General features: G+C 32.0%; 8 non-coding genes across 8 annotated transcripts; all 8 read right to left on the bottom strand.

Moving 5' to 3' along the window:
* Window positions 1-659: 659 nt before the first annotated feature.
* On the bottom strand, window positions 660-731 carry TRNAW-CCA (transfer RNA tryptophan (anticodon CCA)). The gene has a single exon. It is a non-coding gene; the product is annotated as a tRNA-Trp (tRNA).
* Window positions 732-3,103: 2,372 nt separating this feature from the next.
* TRNAW-CCA (transfer RNA tryptophan (anticodon CCA)) lies at window positions 3,104-3,175 on the bottom strand. Its single transcript has one exon. It is a non-coding gene; the product is annotated as a tRNA-Trp (tRNA).
* A 1,150-nt stretch (window positions 3,176-4,325) lies between these two features.
* On the bottom strand, window positions 4,326-4,397 carry TRNAW-CCA (transfer RNA tryptophan (anticodon CCA)). The gene has a single exon. It is a non-coding gene; the product is annotated as a tRNA-Trp (tRNA).
* A 2,353-nt stretch (window positions 4,398-6,750) lies between these two features.
* Window positions 6,751-6,822, bottom strand: TRNAW-CCA (transfer RNA tryptophan (anticodon CCA)). Its single transcript has one exon. It is a non-coding gene; the product is annotated as a tRNA-Trp (tRNA).
* A 1,150-nt stretch (window positions 6,823-7,972) lies between these two features.
* TRNAW-CCA (transfer RNA tryptophan (anticodon CCA)) lies at window positions 7,973-8,044 on the bottom strand. Its single transcript has one exon. It is a non-coding gene; the product is annotated as a tRNA-Trp (tRNA).
* A 1,150-nt stretch (window positions 8,045-9,194) lies between these two features.
* On the bottom strand, window positions 9,195-9,266 carry TRNAW-CCA (transfer RNA tryptophan (anticodon CCA)). Its single transcript has one exon. It is a non-coding gene; the product is annotated as a tRNA-Trp (tRNA).
* A 1,150-nt stretch (window positions 9,267-10,416) lies between these two features.
* Window positions 10,417-10,488, bottom strand: TRNAW-CCA (transfer RNA tryptophan (anticodon CCA)). The gene has a single exon. It is a non-coding gene; the product is annotated as a tRNA-Trp (tRNA).
* Window positions 10,489-11,637: 1,149 nt separating this feature from the next.
* Window positions 11,638-11,709, bottom strand: TRNAW-CCA (transfer RNA tryptophan (anticodon CCA)). Its single transcript has one exon. It is a non-coding gene; the product is annotated as a tRNA-Trp (tRNA).
* Between the last annotated feature and the right edge of the window lie 319 nt (window positions 11,710-12,028).

The raw sequence follows: 12,028 nt of genomic DNA, 5'->3' as shown, positions 1-12,028 counted from the left end.
TCTAGTATAGTATTTTTGGGCAGAATAGAGCATTTTATCTTCAAAATGATAACCGACCCTGACGTGATTTGAACACGCATCCTTCTAATATTGAGTCAGATGAGCTAACGTTGCCTCTTATTAAAACTGATTCAGTAGATTTTCTGGTGGTTTATATTACAAATAGTTCATCTGCTTATGCTAAACCTTGAATTAGGTAGTTGTCAAGCAAACAAGCTTACATCCTTGGTATCAAAACAAAAAGATATGTATTCTGGTTTTTCCTTCAGTGTAGAGTTTTTATGCCTCATAGTATACGTCATGTGAATGGAAAAAGTCATCTTTAAAATCAAATTGGTACTAAATGTATTTCTAAAAAAGACAAGTGACGGCAGTGATCCAAAATTGATCCAGAAAAGCTAATTGCTTTTAAATGTATTGTTACATTACAGACATTTAGAGTTGGCCTTCAAGTAACGTATTCTCTAAACTGGATATTTTTTGTATTATAATTATGAGAACTGAAAAGAATGTGAGATATTTAACGACTATGTGCTAGTGATATAGGTATCAGTTTGAGCTATAATCACATTATTGAAAGTAGACAGCAATCTTAGTATTTAGTTTCTTGTATAGTATTTTTTTGGCAGAAAAGAGCATTTTATCTTCAAAATGACAACTGACCCCGACGTGATTTGAACAAGCAACCTTCTGATCTGGAGTCAGACGCGCTACCGTTGCGCCACAAGGTCTCTTGTTAAATCCAATTCAGTAGGGTTTTCTGGTGGTTTATATTACAAATAGATCATCTGCTTATACTAAACCTTGAATTAGGTAGTTGTCAAGCAAACAAACCTTCATCCTCGGTAACAAAACAAAAAGATATGTCTGGTGGTTTTTCCTTTAGTGTATAATTTTTATTCATCACAGTATAGGTCATTTGAATGGAAAAAGTCATCCATAAAATCAAATTGGTACTAAATGTATTGTTAAAATAGACAAGTGATGGTAGTGATCCAAAATTGATCCAGAAAAGCTAATTGCTTTTAAATGTATTGTTATATTACAGACATTTAGAGTTGGCCTTCAAGTAACGTATTCTCTAAACTGGATATTTTTAGTATAATAATTATGAGAACTGATAAGAATGTGAGTTATTTAATGACTATGTGCTAGTGATATAGGTATCAGTTTGAGGTATAATCACATTATTGAAAGTAGATAACAATCTTGGTAATTAGTTTCTAGTATAGTATTTTTGGGCAGAATAGAGCATTTTATCTTCAAAATGATAACCGACCCTGACGTGATTTGAACACGCAACCTCCTAATATTGAGTCAGATGAGCTAACGTTGCCTCTTATTAAAACTGATTCAGTAGATTTTCTGGTGGTTTATATTACAAATGGTTCATCTGCTTATGCTAAACCTTGAATTAGGTAGTTGTCAAGTAAACAAACCTACATCCTTGGTAACAAAACAAAAAGATATGTATTCTGGTTTTTCCTTCAGTGTAAAGTTTTTATGCCTCATAGTATACGTCATGTGAATGGAAAAAGTCATCTTTAAAATCAAATTGGTACTAAATGTATTTCTAAAAAAGACAAGTGACGGCAGTGATCTAAAATTGATCCAGAAAAGCTAATTGCTTTTAAATGTATTGTTACATTACAGACATTTAGAGTTGGCCTTCAAGTAACGTATTCTCTAAACTGGATATTTTTAGTATTATAATTATGAGAACTGATAAGAAGGTGAGGTATTTAATGACTATGTGCTAGTGATATAGGTATCAGTTTGAGCTATAATCACATTATTGAAAGTAGACAGCAATCTTAGTATTTAGTTTCTTGTATAGTATTTTTTTGGCAGAAAAGAGCATTTTATCTTCAAAATGACAACTGACCCGACATGATTTGAACAAGCAACCTTCTGATCTGGAGTCAGACGCGCTACCGTTGCGCCACGAGGTCTCTTGTTAAATCCGATTCAGTAGATTTTTCTGGTGGTTTATATTACAAATAGATCATCTGCTTATACTAAACCTTGAATTAGGTAGTTGTCAAGCAAACAAACCTTCATCCTTGGTAACAAAACAAAAAGATATTATCTGGTGGTTTTTCCTTTAGTGTATAATTTTTATTCATCACAGTATAGGTCATTTGAATGGAAAAAGTCATCCATAAAATCAAATTGGTACTAAATGTATTGTTAAAATAGACAAGTGATGGTAGTGATCCAAAATTGATCCAGAAAAGCTAATTGCTTTTAAATGTATTGTTACATTACAGACATTTAGAGTTGGCCTTCAAGTAACGTATTCTCTAAACTGGATATTTTTTGAATAATAATTATGAGAACTGATAAGAATGTGAGTTATTTAATGACTATGTGCTAGTGATATAGGTATCAGTTTGAGGTATAATCACATTATTGAAAGTAGATAACAATCTTGGTAATTAGTTTCTAGTATAGTATTTTTGGGCAGAATAGAGCATTTTATCTTCAAAATGATAACCGATCCTGACGTGATTTGAACACGCAACCTTCTAATATTGAGTCAGATGAGCTAACGTTGCCTCTTATTAAAACTGATTCAGTAGATTTTCTGGTGGTTTATATTACAAATAGTTCATCTGCTTATGCTAAACCTTGAATTAGGTAGTTGTCAAGCAAACAAGCTTACATCCTTGGTATCAAAACAAAAAGATATGTATTCTGGTTTTTCCTTCAGTGTAGAGTTTTTATGCCTCATAGTATACGTCATGTGAATGGAAAAAGTCATCTTTAAAATCAAATTGGTACTAAATGTATTTCGAAAAAAGACAAGAGACGGCAGTGATCCAAAATTGATCCAGAAAAGCGAATTGCTTTTAAATGTATTGTTACATTACAGACATTTAGAGTTGGCCTTCAAGTAAAGTTTAATCTAAACTGGATATTTTTAGTATTATAATTATGAGAACTGATAAGAAGGTGAGATATTTAATGACTATGTGCTAGTGATATAGGTATCAGTTTGAGCTATAATCACATTATTGAAAGTAGACAGCATTCTTAGTATTTAGTTTCTTGTATAGTATTTTTTTGGCAGAAAAGAGCATTTAATCTTCAAAATGACAACTGACCCCGACGTGATTTGACCACGCAACCTTCTGATCTGGAGTCAGACGCGCTACCGTTGCGCCATGAGGTCTCTTGTTAAATCTGATTCTGTAGATTTTTCTGGTGGTTTATATTACAAATAGATCATCTGCTTATACTAAACCTTGAATTAGGTAGTTGTCAAGCAAACAAACCTACATCCTCGGTAACAAAACAAAAAGATATGTCTGGTGGTTTTTCCTTTAGTGTATAATTTTTATTCATCACAGTATAGGTCATTTGAATGGAAAAAGTCATCCATAAAATCAAATTGGTACTAAATGTATTGTTAAAATACACAAGTGATGGTAGTGATCCAAAATTGATCCAGAAAAGCTAATTGCTTTTAAATGTATTGTTACATTACAGACATTTAGAGTTGGCCTTCAAGTAACGTATTCTCTAAACTGGATATTTTTTGTATAATAATTATGAGAACTGATAAGAATGTGAGTTATTTAATGACTATGTGCTAGTGATATAGGTATCAGTTTGAGGTATAATCACAATATTGAAAGTAGATAACAATCTTGGTAATTAGTTTCTAGTATAGTATTTTTGGGCAGAATAGAGCATTTTATCTTCAAAATGATAACCGACCCTGACGTGATTTGAACACGCAACCTTCTAATATTGAGTCAGATGAGCTAACGTTGCCTCTTATTAAAACTGATTCAGTAGATTTTCTGGTGGTTTATATTACAAATAGTTCATCTGCTTATGCTAAACCTTGAATTAGGTAGTTGTCAAGCAAACAAGCTTACATCCTTGGTATCAAAACAAAAAGATATGTATTCTGGTTTTTCCTTCAGTGTAGAGTTTTTATGCCTCATAGTATACGTCATGTGAATGGAAAAAGTCATCTTTAAAATCAAATTGGTACTAAATGTATTTCTAAAAAAGACAAGTGACGGCAGTGATCCAAAATTGATCCAGAAAAGCTAATTGCTTTTAAATGTATTGTTACATTACAGACATTTAGAGTTGGCCTTCAAGTAAAGTTTAATCTAAACTGGATATTTTTAGTATTATAATTATGAGAACTGATAAGAAGGTGAGATATTTAATGACTATGTGCTAGTGATATAGGTATCAGTTTGAGCTATAATCACATTATTGAAAGTAGACAGCATTCTTAGTATTTAGTTTCTTCTATAGTGTTTTTTTGGCAGAAAAGAGCATTTAATCTTCAAAATGACAACTGACCCCGACGTGATTTGAACACGCAACCTTCTGATCTGGAGTCAGACGCGCTACCGTTGCGCCACGAGGTCTCTTGTTAAATCTGATTCTGTAGATTTTTCTGGTGGTTTATATTACAAATAGATCATCTGCTTATACTAAACCTTGAATTAGGTAGTTGTCAAGCAAACAAACCTACATCCTCGGTAACAAAACAAAAAGATATGTCTGGTGGTTTTTCCTTTAGTGTATAATTTTTATTCATCACAGTATAGGTCATTTGAATGGAAAAAGTCATCCATAAAATCAAATTGGTACTAAATGTATTGTTAAAATAGACAAGTGATGGTAGTGATCCAAAATTGATCCAGAAAAGCTAATTGCTTTTAAATGTATTGTTACATTACAGACATTTAGAGTTGGCCTTCAAGTAACGTATTCTCTAAACTGGATATTTTTTGTATAATAATTATGAGAACTGATAAGAATGTGAGTTATTTAATGACTATGTGCTAGTGATATAGGTATCAGTTTGAGGTATAATCACATTATTGAAAGTAGATAACAATTTTGGTAATTAGTTTCTAGTATAGTATTATTGGGCAGAATAGAGCATTTTATCTTCAAAATGATAACCGACCCTGACGTGATTTGAACACGCAACCTTCTAATCTTGAGTCAGATGAGCTAACGTTGCCTCTTATTAAAACTGATTCAGTAGATTTTCTGGTGGTTTATATTAAAAATGGTTCATCTGCTTATGCTAAACCTTGAATTAGGTAGTTGTCAAGCAAACAAACCTACATCCTTGGTAACAAAACAAAAAGATATGTATTCTGGTTTTTCCTTCAGTGTAGAGTTTTTATGCCTCATAGTATACGTCATGTGAATGGAAAAAGTCATCTTTAAAATCAAATTGGTACTAAATGTATTTCTAAAAAAGACAAGTGACGGCAGTGATCCAAAATTGATCCAGAAAAGCTAATTGCTTTTAAATGTATTGTTACATTACAGACATTTAGAGTTGGCCTTCAAGTAACGTATTCTCTAAACTGGATATTTTTAGTATTATAATTATGAGAACTGAAAAGAATGTGAGATATTTAATGACTATGTGCTAGTGATATAGGTATCAGTTTGAGCTATAATCACATTCTTAGTATTTAGTTTCTTGTATAGTATTTTTTTGGCAGAAAAGAGCATTTTATCTTCAAAATAACAACTGACCCCGACGTGATTTGAACAAGCAACCTGCTGATCTGGAGTCAGACGCGCTACCGTTGCGCCACGAGGTCTCTTGTTAAATCCGATTCAGTAGATTTTTCTGGTGGTTTATATTACAAATAGATCATCTGCTTATACTAAACCTTGAATTAGGTAGTTGTCAAGCAAACAAACCTTCATCCTCGGTAACAAAACAAAAAGATATGTCTGGTGGTTTTTCCTTTAGTGTATAATTTTTATTCATCACAGTATAGGTCATTTGAATGGAAAAAGTCATCCATAAAATCAAATTGGTACTAAATGTATTGTTAAAATAGAGAAGTGATGGTAGTGATCCAAAATTGATCCAGAAAAGCTAATTGCTTTTAAATGTATTGTTACATTACAGACATTTAGAGTTGGCCTTCAAGTAACATATTCTCTAAACTGGATATTTTTTGTATAATAATTATGAGAACTGATAAGAATGTGAGTTATTTAATGACTATGTGCTAGTGATATAGGTATCAGTTTGAGGTATAATCACATTATTGAAAGTAGATAACAATCTTGGTAATTAGTTTCTAGTATAGTATTTTTGGGCAGAATAGAGCATTTTATCTTCAAAATGATAACCGATCCTGACGTGATTTGAACACGCAACCTTCTAATATTGAGTCAGATGAGCTAACGTTGCCTCTTATTAAAACTGATTCAGTAGATTTTCTGGTGGTTTATATTACAAATAGTTCACCTGCTTATGCTAAACCTTGAATTAGGTAGTTGTCAAGCAAACCAGCTTACATCCTTGGTATCAAAACAAAAAGATATGTATTCTGGTTTTTCCTTCAGTGTAGAGTTTTTATGCCTCATAGTATACGTCATGTGAATGGAAAAAGTCATCTTTAAAATCAAATTGGTACTAAATGTATTTCTAAAAAAGACAAGAGACGGCAGTGATCCAAAATTGATCCAGAAAAGCTAATTGCTTTTAAATGTATTGTTACATTACAGACATTTAGAGTTGGCCTTCAAGTAAAGTTTAATCTAAACTGGATATTTTTAGTATTATAGTTATGAGAACTGATAAGAAGGTGAGATATTTAATGACTATGTGCTAGTGATATAGGTATCAGTTTGAGCTATAATCACATTATTGAAAGTAGACAGCATTCTTAGTATTTAGTTTCTTGTATAGTATTTTTTTGGCAGAAAAGAGCATTTAATCTTCTAAATGACAACTGACCCCGACGTGATTTGAACACGCAACCTTCTGATCTGGAGTTAGATGCGCTACCGTTGCGCCACGAGGTCTCTTGTTAAATCTGATTCTGTAGATTTTTCTGGTGGTTTATATTACAAATAGATCATCTGCTTATACTAAACCTTGAATTAGGTAGTTGTCAAGCAAACATACCTACATCCTCGGTAACAAAACAAAAAGATATGTCTGGTGGTTTTTCCTTTAGTGTATAATTTTGATTCATCACAGTATAGGTCATTTGAATGGAAAAAGTCATCCATAAAATCAAATTGGTACTAAATGTATTGTTAAAATAGACAAGTGATGGTAGTGATCCAAAATTGATCCAGAAAAGATCATTGCTTTTAAATGTATTGTTACATTACAGACATTTAGAGTTGGCCTTCAAGTAAAATATTCTCTAAACTGGATATTTTTTGTATAATAATTATGAGAACTGATAAGAATGTGAGTTATTTAATGACTATGTGCTAGTGATATAGGTATCAGTTTGAGGTATAATCACATTATTGAAAGTAGATAACAATCTTGGTAATTAGTTTCTAGTATAGTATTTTTGGGCAGAATAGAGCATTTTATCTTCAAAATGATAACCGACCCTGACGTGATTTGAACACGCAACCTTCTAATCTTGAGTCAGATGAGCTAACGTTGCCTCTTATTAAAACTGATTCAGTAGATTTTCTGGTGGTTTATATTACAAATGGTTCATCTGCTTATGCTAAACCTTGAATTAGGTAGTTGTCAAGCAAACAAGCTTACATCCTTGGTATCAAAACAAAAAGATATGTATTCTGGTTTTTCCTTCAGTGTAGAGTTTTTATGCCTCATAGTATACGTCATGTGAATGGAAAAAGTCATCTTTAAAATCAAATTGGTACTAAATGTATTTCTAAAAAAGACAAGTGACGGCAGTGATCCAAAATTGATCCAGAAAAGCTAATTGTTTTTAAATGTATTGTTACATTACAGACATTTAGAGTTGGCCTTCAAGTAACGTATTCTCTAAACTGGATATTTTTAGTATTATAATTATGAGAACTGATAAGAAGGTGAGATATTTAATGACTATGTGCTAGTGATATAGGTATCAGTTTGAGCTATAATCACATTATTGAAAGTAGACAGCAATCTTAGTATTTAGTTTCTTGTATAGTATTTTTTTGGCAGAAAAGAGCATTTAATCTTCAAAATGACAACTGACCCCGACGTGATTTGAACAAGCAACCTTCTGATCTGGAGTCAGACGCGCTACCGTTGCGCCACGAGGTCTCTTGTTAAATCCAATTCAGTAGATTTTTCTGGTGGTTTATATTACAAATAGATCATCTGCTTATACTAAACCTTGAATTAGGTAGTTGTCAAGCAAACAAACCTTCATCCTCGGTAACAAAACAAAAAGATATGTCTGGTGGTTTTTCCTTTAGTGTATAATTTTTATTCATCACAGTATAGGTCATTTGAATGGAAAAAGTCATCCATAAAATCAAATTGGTACTAAATGTATTGTTAAAATAGACAAGTGATGGTAGTGATCCAAAATTGATCCAGAAAAGCTAATTGCTTTTAAATGTATTGTTACATTACAGACATTTAGAGTTGGCCTTCAAGTAACGTATTCTCTAAACTGGATATTTTTTGTATAATAATTATGAGAACTGATAAGAATGTGAGTTATTTGATGACTATGTGCTAGTGATATAGGTATCAGTTTGAGGTATAATCACATTATTGAAAGTAGATAACAATCTTGGTAATTAGTTTCTAGTATAGTATTTTTGGGCAGAATAGAGCTTTTTATCTTCAAAATGATAACCGACCCTGACGTGATTTGAACACGCAACCTTCTAATATTGAGTCAGATGAGCTAACGTTGCCTCTTATTAAAACTGATTCAGTAGATTTTCTGGTGGTTTATATTACAAATAGTTCATCTGCTTATGCTAAACCTTGAATTAGGTAGTTGTCAAGCAAACAAGCTTACATCCTTGGTATCAAAACAAAAAGATATGTATTCTGGTTTTTCCTTCAGTGTAGAGTTTTTATGCCTCATAGTATACGTCATGTGAATGGAAAAAGTCATCTTTAAAATCAAATTGGTACTAAATGTATTTCTAAAAAAGACAAGAGACGGCAGTGATCCAAAAATGATCCAGAAAAGCTAATTGCTTTTAAATGTATTGTTACATTACAGACATTTAGAGTTGGCCTTCAAGTAAAGTTTAATCTAAACTGGATATTTTTAGTATTATAATTATGAGAACTGATAAGAAGGTGAGATATTTAATGACTATGTGCTAGTGATATAGGTATCAGTTTGAGCTATAATCACATTATTGAAAGTAGACAGCATTCTTAGTATTTAGTTTCTTGTATAGTATTTTTTTGGCAGAAAAGAGCATTTAATCTTCTAAATGACAACTGACCCCGACGTGATTTGAACACGCAACCTTCTGATCTGGAGTCAGACGCGCTACCGTTGCGCCACGAGGTCTCTTGTTAAATCTGATTCTGTAGATTTTTCTGGTGGTTTATATTACAAATAGATCATCTGCTTATACTAAACCTTGAATTAGGTAGTTGTCAAGCAAACAAACCTACATCCTCGGTAACAAAACAAAAAGATATGTCTGGTGGTTTTTCCTTTAGTGTATAATTTTGAATCATCACAGTATAGGTCATTTGAATGGAAAAAGTCATCCATAAAATCAAATTGGTACTAAATGTATCGTTAAAATAGACAAGTGATGGTAGTGATCCAAAATTGATCCAGAAAAGATCATTGCTTTTAAATGTATTGTTACATTACAGACATTTAGAGTTGGCCTTCAAGTAACATATTCTCTAAACTGGATATTTTTTGTATAATAATTATGAGAACTGATAAGAATGTGAGTTATTTAATGACTATGTGCTAGTGATATAGGTATCAGTTTGAGGTATAATCACATTATTGAAAGTAGATAACAATCTTGGTAATTAGTTTCTAGTATAGTATTATTGGGCAGAATAGAGCATTTTATCTTCAAAATGATAACCGACCCTGACGTGATTTGAACACGCAACCTTCTAATCTTGAGTCAGATGAGCTAACGTTGCCTCTTATTAAAACTGATTCAGTAGATTTTCTGGTGGTTTATATTACAAATGGTTCATCTGCTTATGCTAAACCTTGAATTAGGTAGTTGTCAAGCAAACAAGCTTACATCCTTGGTATCAAAACAAAAAGATATGTATTCTGGTTTTTCCTTCAGTGTAGAGTTTTTATGCCTCATAGTATACGTCATGTGAATGGAAAAAGTCATCTTTAAAATCAAATTGGTACTAAATGTATTTCTAAAAAAGACAAGTGACGGCAGTGATCCAAAATTGATCCAGAAAAGCTAATTGCTTTTAAATGTATTGTTACATTACAGACATTTAGAGTTGGCCTTCAAGTAACGTATTCTCTAAACTGGATATTTTTAGTATTATAATTATGAGAACTGATAAGAAGGTGAGATATTTAATGACTATGTGCTAGTGATATAGGTATCAGTTTGAGCTATAATCACATTATTGAAAGTAGACAGCAATCTTAGTATTTAGTTTCTTGTATAGTATTTTTTTGGCAGAAAAGAGCATTTAATCTTCAAAATGACAACTGACCCCGACGTGATTTGAACAAGCAACCTTCTGATCTGGAGTCAGACGCGCTACCGTTGCGCCACGAGGTCTCTTGTTAAATCCAATTCAGTAGATTTTTCTGGTGGTTTATATTACAAATAGATCATCTGCTTATACTAAACCTTGAATTAGGTAGTTGTCAAGCAAACAAACCTTCATCCTCGGTAACAAAACAAAAAGATATGTCTGGTGGTTTTTCCTTTAGTGTATAATTTTTATTCATCACAGTATAGGTCATTTGAATGGAAAAAGTCATCCATAAAATCAAATTGGTACTAAATGTATTGTTAAAATAGACAAGTGATGGTAGTGATCCAAAATTGATCCAGAAAAGCTAATTGCTTTTAAATGTATTGTTACATTACAGACATTTAGAGTTGGCTTCAAGTAACGTATTCTCTAAACTGGATATTTTTTGTATAATAATTATGAGAACTGATAAGAATGTGAGTTATTTGATGACTATGTGCTAGTGATATAGGTATCAGTTTGAGGTATAATCACATTATTGAAAGTAGATAACAATCTTGGTAATTAGTTTCTAGTATAGTATTTTTGGGCAGAATAGAGCTTTTTATCTTCAAAATGATAACCGACCCTGATGTGATTTGAACACGCAACCTTCTAATATTGAGTCAGATGAGCTAACGTTGCCTCTTATTAAAACTGATTCAGTAGATTTTCTGGTGGTTTATATTACAAATAGTTCATCTGCTTATGCTAAACCTTGAATTAGGTAGTTGTCAAGCAAACAAGCTTACATCCTTGGTATCAAAACAAAAAGATATGTATTCTGGTTTTTCCTTCAGTGTAGAGTTTTTATGCCTCATAGTATACGTCATGTGAATGGAAAAAGTCATCTTTAAAATCAAATTGGTACTAAATGTATTTCTAAAAAAGACAAGAGACGGCAGTGATCCAAAATTGATCCAGAAAAGCTAATTGCTTTTAAATGTATTGTTACATTACAGACATTTAGAGTTGGCCTTCAAGTAAAGTTTAATCTAAACTGGATATTTTTAGTATTATAATTATGAGAACTGATAAGAAGGTGAGATATTTAATGACTATGTGCTAGTGATATAGGTATCAGTTTGAGCTATAATCACATTATTGAAAGTAGACAGCATTCTTAGTATTTAGTTTCTTTTATAGTATTTTTTTGGCAGAAAAGAGCATTTAATCTTCTAAATGACAACTGACCCCGACGTGATTTGAACACGCAACCTTCTGATCTGGAGTCAGACGCGCTACCGTTGCGCCACGAGGTCTCTTGTTAAATCTGATTCTGTAGATTTTTCTGGTGGTTTATATTACAAATAGATCATCTGCTTATACTAAACCTTGAATTAGGTAGTTGTCAAGCAAACAAACCTACATCCTCGGTAACAAAACAAAAAGATATGTCTGGTGGTTTTTCCTTTAGTGTATAATTTTGAATCATCACAGTATAGGTCATTTGAATGGAAAAAGTCATCCATAAAATCAAATTGGTACTAAATGTATCGTTAAAATAGACAAGTGATGGTAGTGATCCAAAATTGATCCAGAAAAGATCATTGCTTTTAAATGTATTGTTACATTACAGAC

The sequence above is a fragment of the Taudactylus pleione genome, unplaced genomic scaffold, assembly GCF_031769625.1.
Source record: "Taudactylus pleione unplaced genomic scaffold, aTauple2 ptg000393l, whole genome shotgun sequence".
NCBI classification, from domain to species: Eukaryota; Metazoa; Chordata; class Amphibia; order Anura; family Myobatrachidae; genus Taudactylus; species Taudactylus pleione.
The sequence above is the reverse complement of the archived record's forward strand: the minus strand, read 5'-3'. Positions and strand labels throughout refer to the sequence as shown.